Source organism: Ochotona curzoniae, unplaced genomic scaffold, assembly GCF_017591425.1.
Source record: "Ochotona curzoniae isolate NIBS_2020 unplaced genomic scaffold, NIBS_Ocur_1.0 contig_3190, whole genome shotgun sequence".
Lineage (NCBI taxonomy): Eukaryota > Metazoa > Chordata > Mammalia > Lagomorpha > Ochotonidae > Ochotona > Ochotona curzoniae.
The window spans coordinates 11,163,315-11,175,894 of record NW_024465751.1 but is presented as its reverse complement, the minus strand read 5'-3'; positions in this window follow the sequence as shown (position 1 = coordinate 11,175,894).

Sequence of the window (12,580 nt, the reverse complement as noted above, 5' to 3'; positions counted from 1 at the left end):
GACCAGGAATATGTGTTTATTTACTTCTTTGAGAGGGACTGAAAGTGTTTAGAACAACGTCTTCGGAAGAAATAAATATGCAAAATGTATGGTTTGCTCTTTAAACTGGAGCAGTCAACTAGTAAATTTGATTTTATATATTTTTCCACACTTGGACTCAATTTCAGTATTTTTTTAAAGAATTTCTTTTCAGCTTTTTAAAAAATGTTTTCTTCCTTTTTAAAAAGATTGACTTATTTTTGATATACAGGGAGGAAGAGCAACAGAGAGGAAGATCTTTCATTTGCTGATGGAAAATCAGATCTGTAGAGAGAAGGAGAAAAAGAGAGAAAAATTTCCCATCTGCTGGTTCACGCTCCAAGTCGCCACGACAGCCGGAGCTGAGCTGATCTGAAGTCAGCAGCCAGGAGCCTCTTCTGAGTTTCCAATGCAGGTGCAGGGTTCCCAAGCATTAGGTTGTCTTTGACTGCTTTTCCTGGCCACAAGCAGGGTGCTAGATAAGAAGTGGGGCTGCTTGAATTAGAACTAGCACCAATATGGGAACATGTACATGGAAGGAGAGGGCTTTAGCCACGAGGCTACTGCTCCAGGCCCTTGTTATTCTTTGTTAAGTGATTTATTAGAATGGAGCAATGGAAAGAGAAGGAGAACCAATCGATGGTAAGAAACGGGCATCCTGAGTCACAGGCTTCAGGGTAGCCTTTTCCTTCCATGCGACATTTCTTCAGCTCTTCTAATATTCTATAAATGATCCCCCTATTAAATTTTTCTCTGCTCAAAAGACCTACAACGATGTCTGCTTTCCTGGATGGACATTGGTAAATAGAGCTCCTTAATAAGAGAAGCAGCCCGAGTTAGTGGAAAGCACAGTGCTCTTCAGAAAAGAAAAATCAGACATGTTTTTCCAAAATGGAAAAAAGACCAGGGACCAGAGAACAGAAATAATGTGACTAGGTGAAACCCTGAAGAGCTCGGCTCCAGCAGAACAAAGCAAGCTAGACAAGTCTTCCTAGCGTTCTGTGAAACCAGCTTTGGCTCTGCTTCCATCACTGACCCGGCAATTACAAGCAATTCAAACCTGTTCCTGACCCCATTCTAGCTAGAACAGTGAGGAACAGATGAAGGTGGGCTCGATTCTGTATTTCTGCTTCTTTCTCAGTCTAGACATCATATTGTTTAAGCTTATGTGTTTCTCCTAGTAAATTTGCTCAGCATGGTAGTTCATTATATACATTGACATTTTTGACTACATGCCTATCTCCAATATTATACCATGAGCTTCTTCAGAACATTCTGTTGTATCTTTGGGAATTCACAGGATTTGTATGTGATATAATATTTAATGGCTGTCCATTTTACTTGCACTGTCATTTCATATGACTCTCAAAAATGAATTTACAATGCTTTTTTAAGTCCTTAAAAACCTCGATGCAACTTTTTGGCAGGGTAAACGAATATCCTAAGTGGAATGTATGCATTCTTGATTGTATCACAACTCCTGTTGGCATTAACACCATCCCCGCCCCCTTAGACGTTACAGGAATGAGGTTTCACATATGTGCATTTGTCCATTTGTTCTCACACCCATTCCACAGGTATTCAAGGAGTGCATCTCAAGGCACAAGCACTACATGTGATAGTTCAAAAGACATAAAGTTCCTGGCTTCATATCCACTGGGTGAGACAGCAATCAAATCCTCAGACAGGTAAACAAGATTCACATTCTGTGAAGTAAAACGATAGAGCAGGAAGCATTGCTGTAGAAGTTCCCCAAAGAACCAGAGTGGTTGGAGTTACGGCGCAGCACGTAAAGCTACCATTGTGATACTGGCAATCCTTATGGGTACTGATTGGAGTCATTGCTGCTTCCCTAACAATGCACCTGGAAATGCAGCAGAGGCCATCTCAGTTGCTTGAAGCCTGGCACCCAGAAGAAGCTCCTGGCTCTGGCCCAGTTCAGACTTGGCTGTTATGGTTATTTGGGAGGTGAACTAGTGAATGGAATGTCAGAGTCAGTTTGTGAAAAATAAAAAAAAAATAGCAGTGTGACTTGATAAGGAAGAGCAGGACAGACTGCATCTGGAATTTTGAGTTCTCAGACTGCTGGTGCCAGAAGCTCTGCAGAAAACAGTCTGAAAGTGGTCAAAAGCCTGAGACCAAGGTCGAGACCTGTGAGTGAGGGTCTGCGTTTGGGTAGTTGTCCAAGACCACAGGACTGTGTGCTTTAGGATATCCTTAAGAAAGTCATGTTCTGACTTCTGTGTATGGATCACAGTGTTACTCCTTGATCAAGCATTGGTTGGTTAACGTCAAAATGGGACATAGTTATCAACATTTGTGCCATATCTACTCCTGTGATTTGACTCACCAAGTAGTTCAGAAAAAGATTGAGGCAGCGGGCCTTCTAGATCTACCTATTTCCTTAGACAAGGGAATCCCCTCTGGATGCTAGGCTTTTGTAATCTTTGCATCTGTTTCATTTCTTACTGTCTCAATTTCTGTAGAAAAATTATGTGACATGCAATAATTGTAAATTTGGTGTGAATTGGATGTCTGAGGCTTGTCCCAAGATACCGTAGTGTGATAGGAATAAACATTCATTGATACTTAAAAAAATACACTGTGTTTACAAGATTAAAAAAAAAGCCACTAGTTTAATTATTTTGATGATTAAACTTATGATGATGAAACAAATAAAAAATTTGCAAAATAAAATCAATGAAATTTCTGAAAATGTGGAGCAAGAAATAGATCTTAGAGAAAAATGTTAGAATAAGTATAAGTTGATCTGTTAGTCAACGTTCTGTACATAAAATGGAGATTATGATGGTACGAAGCACATTTTCTAAGATTTATTTATTAGAGAAGGAGGGAAAGACAGAGAGAACTTCCATTTGTTGGTTCACACCCCAGATGGCTGCTGCTGCCGGAAGAGCTGAGCCAGTCTGAGCTGGGAGGCAGGAGCTTCTTCTGGGGTTCCCTCACAAGGGCAGGGATCCAGTTCTCTGCAGCTTCTCCAGGCCATCAGCAGGGTACTGGATCCATATTGGAGAACCAGGGACATAGACCCATGCCCATGTGGAATCCTGGTGTCACTGGCAAAGAAACATCTTGCTACACCACAGTGCCACTCCCTAAGCAACAAAAGTACGAATGATTCTCCAGAGCTCATATGGGACAGTTTTTCACATCACAAGGACTCATTTCAGGTATCTCAGTAAGAAATATTTCCTTGCCATCTGTGATATTTCTCCCTGGGGAAATGAAAATCTTAGTGTTCTTTCATTTCTTCCCTTTCCTCAGGGGACGTGGAGTAATTTATAACATTGGTAATCAGCTCTGTCCTGTTACTTTGGAGCAAATTTCCCATAGGCAGACAACAGGTATTCCTTCTTGCTCGTCTGGGGGGGACTCTGGGACTATCAGGGTGGGCAGCATTGCTGTGACTGGATGCTGATGATTTTGGTTACAGTGGTACAAAGTTATCTGGCTTTATTAACAAATTCCATTTGCACATGATTCCATAATATTGTCATCTCTATGTGGACTTAAAAGCAATCTTTCTAATACAGATGCGCATAAGAACAGGTGCTGTTAATCGGTCTCCAAAAATAACAGTGTCTGATAAGATAAACATGAAACATACACATATTTGAACGTATTATTATTCTTTTATCAATACTCCCAAAACGAAGGGATGCTTTTGGTATTTTCCAGACTAAAGTAAATCAGTTCCAAAGGAGCATTCATCAAACTAACACAATGGTCTTCATCATTAGTTCTGCAAACACCAGTGAAGCGATTTCCTCAAATTTATTATAAAATATCTCTCATCTTGACATTTGTATCCACTAACTGTTAATTGAGTGTGAGTGCGGCATAGACACGATTCATAAAGTTTATCTCTCTCTTATGCTTATCTTAACCAGTTACTTAAGAATGTATTAATAAAAGTCAAAGCTATATACAAACCAGAAAGATTCTCCAGAAATATTTAATCACGTATATAGTAAGTCTTGGACAAAGATCACAATTTATTGATAGAGTCCAAAGAATCACCTTGAAAATCAGTGACAGTAGACAGTCTGGAGAACTATGTGATGACCATCTGGAGGTCATCAGCCTTGGGAATGATAAATCACCTTGGAACTAGTTATAACGACATCAGCAAAAAGAGAGAAGTATAGCTCCATCACTCAGAAGTATAAGTTAGACTACATTTTTTTTTCCTTGAGTATGTGTGTGTATATGTGTTTGCGTGAGAGAGAGAGAAGCAGACAGACACAGAGAGAACAGTACGTAAAAAGAGAAAAAAAATATTGTATTCTTAAGAAATAAAGCAGGTTTACGTGCAGGTGAGAGTAGGGACTGCAGGTATACATTGAGCTTATATAGGGAGCTCTAATGAAGAGACCCAGCAATATGATTAACTGGTTATGAGCAGGTGTCTGGATCAATTAACCATGTTTGTGAGAGTCTTAAGGAGTCCATATTTTGCTCATTCTGTTATATTATCTCCTCCGATGTTATCCTTGTGCTACACGTGAAAAACGCTCACCACCACCATATGCTGGGGCCAAGCCATGTGAAACTGGAAGGGAAAGAGGCATGAGGGAAAGCTATTTCCTTTTAAGGAGGTGATGCACAAGCACATATCGCTAACAACTACATTCCATTCATAAGAACTTAGTCATGTTATCACACAAACCCACAACAAAGGATGGGAAGTGTACTCCATTTGGGAAACATGTGCCTTTCAGAACTCAGTCTCTTATCAAAGTAAAAATCATGGTCAGATCTCCGATTTTTTAGAAAAGCTACTCATGGCCCTCTATTTCAGGGTGAATGCTGTTCAAGGAACCAGGACTCTAGACTAAAGAAGGAACAGCTGTGGACAGGTATGTGGTAGTATCTGAATTAATAGCTGCATTTTTGAAAAATAAGGTGGAGGAGTGTGAATGATTTACAAAGGGAAGGTGATGATGCATAGAGACATTGAAAAAGGTATTACTAAAGATATGACAACTAGAAAACAAAGACACCAATGATGGAAACAAGAAATAGCTATAGGAAACAAAATACAGTAAAATTAATCCATTGGATGTTTATCCAATGGATACAGGAGTTAAAGGAAATAGATACAACTGTTTGAAGGCATCATATTTGTGAAAAAACAATTATGTCAAGAAATCAAGGTAGAGAAATGAGTATTCCATTGGGACATGTTGAGATTTTTACGGGTCACCAATGGTTGGAATCATTGGCATTAGACATAGACATTGTATAGAAAAAAAAAAAAGAAAATGTGTAGGAAGAAAGACAAAAGAACAAAGCATGGGATTTTGAGGAAATTCCACGTTTAATCAAAGTTCAGAAAACAAAAGTTGCCAAGGAACAGCACTGAAAAAGAAGTTGGGCAGGGAAAAGTAAAAGAACGCACGTACGAAAAGAAACAGAAGGCTTGCATTCTCTCTCTAAGGAACACTTAACCATCACCAACAAAACAGTACTGAGAAGGATTGGTGACAATAGTGACTCAACCTCTCCGATGTTTTCCATGCTTTTTTTCCGACAGTTGCTTAGGCTGAGTGAGCTTCCATTTCCCGCCCCCCTGTCTCCCCTCCACACTGTTTTCCCCTGTGTTATTACAGTCATAAATCCATCATTCTGCTATAAAATTACATCCTAACATTGTAGGTATAGACAATGCTATAGTTTTGTAAACTCATTCACGGCTTTCTGAATTCTCTTCCAAGTCCCTAAGTCACTGGATAGATGACCTAAACAATAGCGAGTAGGGAGCAAGCATTGTGCTTGGTGGGCAACACAGCAGTTGGGAGGTCTGCGTTCCACATCAGAATAGTTGGATTTGAGTCCTGGTTTCACGCCCAGACCCACCTTTATAATGTAAGTGTTTCCTAGTCTAGTGACCCTTTCGGAGTCATGTTGCATTTCTGGACAAAATAGGAAAATTCAGATTTGTATGCAATTTTTTTCTTTCATTGTAAGTGATTCTTATTTAAAATAAAAAAAGCACTTGATTCACTCAGTTGTATTCTTTTTCTATCTGAATCTTTGTACTTAAAAATAGAATCATCAGGAAAAGCTCCCAGATAGTCAAAACAAAATAATCTTCCATCATCAGATCTGTGTATGGAAGACTTGGTACAATCTTATGCCCAGCTGTGATGGTTTCATAATTTATCTTTCTTCTATATTGCCTATTGAACTGCCATTCTTTAGTTACTGGAAATAAATAAAAAGCGTTTTATAAGCCATCAAATTGTGTATATGTCAAACATCACTACCTTTCCATTCTGGGATATAAACAGTTATGCTGACTCTAACAATTCGGAGTATGGTCTATACCATGAGTCTCCCTACCTCACTGTTTACTAACTAGTCATTTCTGGCCCTGCAGTCGGGAAATACTCAATCTTCTTCCATTCACAGTTGGTAAGGACCGTTTGTGCTATTGCTGCTATTGCCTACTGTGTCCATGCCTACAAAACTATCCTCTAATTCTTTTTTGAAGATTTATTTATTTTTATTTGAAAGGCAAATTTCACAGAGGGAAGGAGAGTGAGAGAGCTCTTCCATCCACTGGTTTATTTTTCAAATGACCATAATGAATGGAGCTGATCCAAACGCAGAAGCAAGGAGTTTCTTTGGTTCTTCCGTGTGTGTGTAGGTGCCCAAGGACGAGAGCCTTCCTCTGCTGCTTTCCAAGACCATAAGCAGGCAGTCAGGTCAGAAATGGAACAGCAAGGACACAAACTGGCACCTAACTATAATGCTGATGCAAAGAAAGAGGATCAGCCTACTATACCAGCTTTCTGACCCCGATGTTTGAACTTCTAAGGAAAATTTCATACTGCCTATGAATATGGATATGCCTTTTCCTTCACTCCATGCTAAAATTGTTAGGTTGGCCCTAATGATCATTACTGTTTACCATCACGATAATCTTTCGCAGGATTAGAAAAAGACAAAATTATTACACCTTCCTCTCCTTTTTTATACCTATCTCTGCTACTCTTACTCCAGTGATTTATGGTCCCATACTCAAATTATCTCTCTTCATCTGATTATGAACCAACAGGTTTATGTATTCCAATCAACTAAAGCATAATGTATCAAGTATTGCTCTCTTTAGTAAGTATGTCAAAATCCTGGCAATTTGTTTTACTTGCCCTCTGTTATAGATGTGTAAATACAAATCATTTGACCATGAAATAGGTTCAGATATATCTCACTTTCAAATGAGGTACTGAAGGTCAAGAGTGATTCACTGAATAAGAAGAGTGACCCCATAAAGCTGTGTGTGATTGTTAAAGACAAGTAATTACATTGGAAATTTCTGCTAAGATTGTAACATTACCCAAATCATAAACCACATTTTAAGAAGTGAACACAAGAAAACTATTTTGAAAAGCATTGTTTCTATGTTTTATTGCTTGTTGTCCCATTTTTCCCCATGGGGAAGGTGTTCTTCCATCTTTGCTTAAGCCAATGAAAAGATTTTTAAGGGGCTCTCTTAGGGTGATTCACACAAGCTTTTTGAAGTTTGTTAAACTTCAATATAATGAGTTACATTTGGAAGGTCTAAATGTCATAAGTTATGACTGGATTGTCCTAAGGGCAGAGCTCGGTACAACTTGTGTTTCCACAATATGAGAGTGCCAGTCTGGTTTAGCTCCCCAACTTGACTATTTGGCGGCTCCCTGATACCCAACCACAGAGGAGGAATGCTGGAACCCCAGTCCTGTAAAGGGGGGTTGTAAATAGCTAACCATGGGGGGCATTGCTCATACCTTGGGAATTTCAAGTGGAGGTTCCCAATTTGAAGATTTTCAAAGAGCCCACAAATGTACCCTATGAAACATAGAGCCAGTAATAGTGCATCTGGCATTAAATGGCACCAATGCCATTTTACAGCCATCTCTCTCTCTTCCCTTCTTTTTCTGTCTCTCTCTCTCTACCTCTTTAAATATTTTTATTTATTTATGTGAAAGGAAGAGCGAGACAGAGGTGGAGAAAGGGAGAGTAAAAGAGAGAGACAGAGAGATCTTCCATTCACCAGTTCACTCTCCAAATAGAATGACTGGGGTTGGACCTGACCAAAGCCAGGAGCTTCATCTGGGTCTCCCACATGTGTTTAGGGGCACAAGTACTTAAATAATCTTCTACTGCTTTCCCAGGCACACTATTAGGGAACTGAATAAGAATTATAGCAACCAGTGCCCACATGATAGTAGTATTGCAGGTGGAAGCTTAATCTGCTATACTACAATGCCAGCCCCAATTGTACATTTATTTAAATCCATAATACAGTGTCCCTGTTTGTAGACAAGTTAGGAGAGAAATAGCAGATCTTGACAGGGGAGGGAATATTTAGCATTATTTGAGTTATTAAGAAACTGGAATCTGTGTCATTAGATAGGGAAGAACAACGTTACTCAGCATTTCTTGGCAAGGAGAACTTGGTGGGCAGATCATCACCTTTCCTATGATGTTTATACCTTAATTCATGAAAACTGTGCATTGATGACATTGATGGGAAAAGAGGAATCAAGCTTGCAGACACAATTAAGGTTGCCAATCAAATGACCTTAAAATGAGGGGATAATCTTGAATTATCCAATATAATGATGAGTCCTTGAATAGAGCAGAGAGGGAGGAAAGTCAGTACTGGGGTGGAGTGATGTGGAAAAGCTCACCTGATCATTTTTGGTTTTGAAAAGGGAAGATACACGTGGGGAAGAAATGTGAGTACCTTCTAGATGTTTTAAAGGGAAATAAAACAAATCTTCCTTCTCCAGAAAAGAATGCAGCCCAGTAAATACAGTCAGACTCATCCACGACTTCATTAAAACAAACAAAAAATATGTATTTATCTGTGTGAAATGTAAGGGCAGGGTGGTGGAGTGGAGAATGAGAGAGATCAAGAGAGAGTGAGAGAGAAGAGAGAAAGTGTGAGAGAGCGAGAGAGAGAAAGGGAGAGCGAGAGAGAGAGTGTGTGTGTGAGTGAGAGAGAGAAAGGGAGAGAGAGAGAGCGAGCGAGAGAATATGAATCTGTCTACTGGATAACTTTTTAAATGGCTACAGCATTAGGGATTGGGCTTGGACAATCTGTCAGCCAAGAGCCGAGAACTTTATCCAGATCCCCCATATGTGTGGCAAGGGTCCAAGTCCTCAGGCCATAATCTACTGTTTTCCCAGGCACATTATCAGGGAGCTGGATTAGTGGTAATGCAGCCAGGACTGCATTCAACTGGCACTTCAACATAGGATGCTGGTATTGAAAATGGTGTGATAAGTAGTAGTTTGTCCTACTGCATCAAAATGCCATTTAGGGCCTCTTATTTAGGATCTCTGACCTCCTGAATGTAAGATAGCAAATCTGTTGTAACAACAACAGCAGCAAATTAAGGAAACTAATCCAAGGAATGAAGAGAAATAAAAAAATTGCAGTGTTACTTCTCACTACATCCAAGTTAAACATATGTTATGTGATGATATGGTGTGTGAGAATTCTTTGAAAATGAAAATTCTCCTAACAGGGGATTGCATGTATTGAAGGATTTTTTTTTTTTTTGGTTGGTTGGTTTGTTTTATTTTTCTCTTAAATTCCTCTGAAATTTTAGCAAATGAACTGTTAGCTTTAAAATTCAAACTGCTACTAAGGAAGGGATCCTCGTTTGAAACAGTTTCACTGTGTGAAAGTTTTCAAAACAAATTTCCAAGCCAAAGATATGACGTAGGAGAAATGAGAATGCCCATTATTAAATTGTTTTTGGAATGGCGTCATTCCTCTTTATGAGGTTGGCTGCTGTGTGGTTATTTGTAAAGGAGAATACTGAAACGATGTGAATCCTGGGAACCACGAACCAGCCAAACCTGAGTTCAGATTTAATGGAGGAGCAGTCCAATAATTTACATGTTATCTGTAGTGTTCTAGTGTAGTGTTGTAGAGAAAGCACATAAGGGCAGTCACTAAGACCAGTATGTCTGACACAGCTACTACTTAGGTTGAAAATAGAAGGCAAACTCCAGTTCTACCTCTGGGCAGCACCACTGAGAACGGCTCCAACAGAATAAGGGATATTTCGTGCACTATGTCCATGGGAGAATTTTATATGAAGCAATAATTTCCTATGGAATTCCAAACTCAGAACTGAGATGTGCCAATCCTGCTGTTTCTACACGTACACCTAGCTTGATAAATTTAAGTTTCCTGTGGTTGACTCAGTGCCTTTTCTTTTCCGTTCAAGAATCTATTTTGGTGAGTAAAAACAAGACTGCTATCATAACAATTTCAGTTTTTTATAATATTTATTTACACTTGCACTCCCCGAAAGTCAAATTCCTCCTGGCTTTATTTAATTCACACATCCTACTTTAAAGCAATATGAATTTATTAAGCTAATATTTCTGACTTTATGAAGGATTTCAAAAAGTTTCTGGAAAATGCATGTTATAAAAATGCACTGATTTTGAGTTTTACACCAAAATGAATTGGCATTGTAAGTTTTATTTTTTTTCTGGGAAATTTTAGAAGTACACTCACATAACGTCATTCCAGAGTTTCCAGTTATAGCATATCTAAACACAATAGATTATTTTTCTATTCTTTTTCATTATTATTCCATGATAGAGCTTCATAGCCTCTGGGATTTTCCTTCTGCCCTCCCCAAATTCCCATCCCTCCAACTAATGTCCCCCATGTCATTACAATAGTATAGACCTTCATAGTCAGTCCATTATTCTGCTATTTAAGTGTATTCTGACATTGAAGGAAGGGACAATGGCAGAGTCCAGCATCCCATTGTCAAGTACATTCAACAGTTTCATTAGGAGTCCATCTTTGATTTAGAAATAAAGATGCACATTGCATTACATCTTCCCATCTGTATGTGATAGTCTCTACCACAGTTACTATACATCCTCTTAAATGAAAAATTATAAAACAAAATCAACAACAGAGGGGAAAATGGAAAATTAACAACAATGTGAAGTTAAATAGCAATTATTATATGATAATATGAGGTTAAATAATGAATGACCAATGTGTTGCTGAAAAAATTAAAAAAAAAAACAAACAAACAAGGATGTCCCTGAAACAAATGATGCTACTGTGAGACTTAAGAGTCAATGAGGAGGACCCTGTGGCATAGCCTAGAGGCTAAAGTCCTTGCCTTGAATGCACTGGGATCCCATTTGGGCACCGGTTCTTATCCCGGTAGCTCCACTTCCCATCCAGCTCCCTGCTTGTGGCCTGGCGAGGACTTTAGCCTCTAGGCCACCAGGCCAGGCCCTACCTGTACATTTTTAAGTTACTATTATAAATCACACAAAACGTAGTGGCAAAACAGAAATACAATGAAGTTTTATCGTCTAATTATGTCAAAGTATTTTTGGTAAGTAAACGGTCTTCTACAGGATTCAGAGGTCTACAATTCTTCTACCTGAAGCCTAAATTTTCTTTCTTTCTCTTATAGAAATATTTGCTTCTTTTTATGGAAAAGATGCATTTTCAGAGAGAAGGCGAGACAGAGGGAAAGATTTTCTATGCACTGGTTCACTCCCCAAATGGCCACAATGGCTAAAACTAAATCGGCCCAAGTATAACTTCTACCTTAGAATTTACTTAGAATTACACTTAAGATAAGTGAGTATGGCAGGGCCCAGCGTGATAGCCTAACGGTTAAGGTCCTCACCTTGCACATGCCAGGGTCACATGTGTCATCAATTGTAATCCTGGCGGCTCTGCTTCCCATCCAGTTCCCTGCTTGTGGACTGGGAAAGCAGTTAAGGATAGTCCAAAGACTTGGGATTCTGCACCAGCATGGGAGACCCTGAAGAGCTCCTGGCTCCTGGCTTCGGATTGGCTCAACTCTAGCTATTGCGGTCACTTGGGGAATGAACCATTGCACTGAAGATCTTCCTTTCTGTCTCTCCTCCTCTCTGTATATCTGTCTTTCCAATAAAAATAAATCAAGCTTTATTTAAAAAAAAAAAAAAGATGAGTATGGCAAAACACACATACTTGTGTATAAGATGCCTGATACATTTCCAATCTCATCTCACTGCAGAAAAAAAAGTTTTATTTTATTTGCAACATATAACACATTGAAACTCATCCATATCTATAAATATCTGATCAATGCTTTACCTCAATTCAAGCTACAAAATATGTTCACATCTGTTATAGATTCAATTATTGGCCTAGATTCTTCGTTCTTTTGCAATTAACTCTGATGTTCCCCTGTTAGGGGAATGTACTTTTCTGCCCTTTATGCTTCAAGCTCAATCATGTAACTCCTTTAGTTAATAGGAGGTTAGAAAATATTACACAGGCAGAAGTTCAAAATGCACTAGTGTATTTTAATTTTCCAATTTTCTTCTTCACTCTCTGCATTTGAAAAACATGCCTAATAATCCAATAAATCTGAGACTTATAGGAAAAAAAACCCTCTTTTTAGCTATTCCATGGCCTCGCAATAAGAAGCATCTGAGGTCAGCCTAGGTTAATTGAGCACTAGTGAGCGCACAAACTCCTGTTAATGTTTATTTTGGA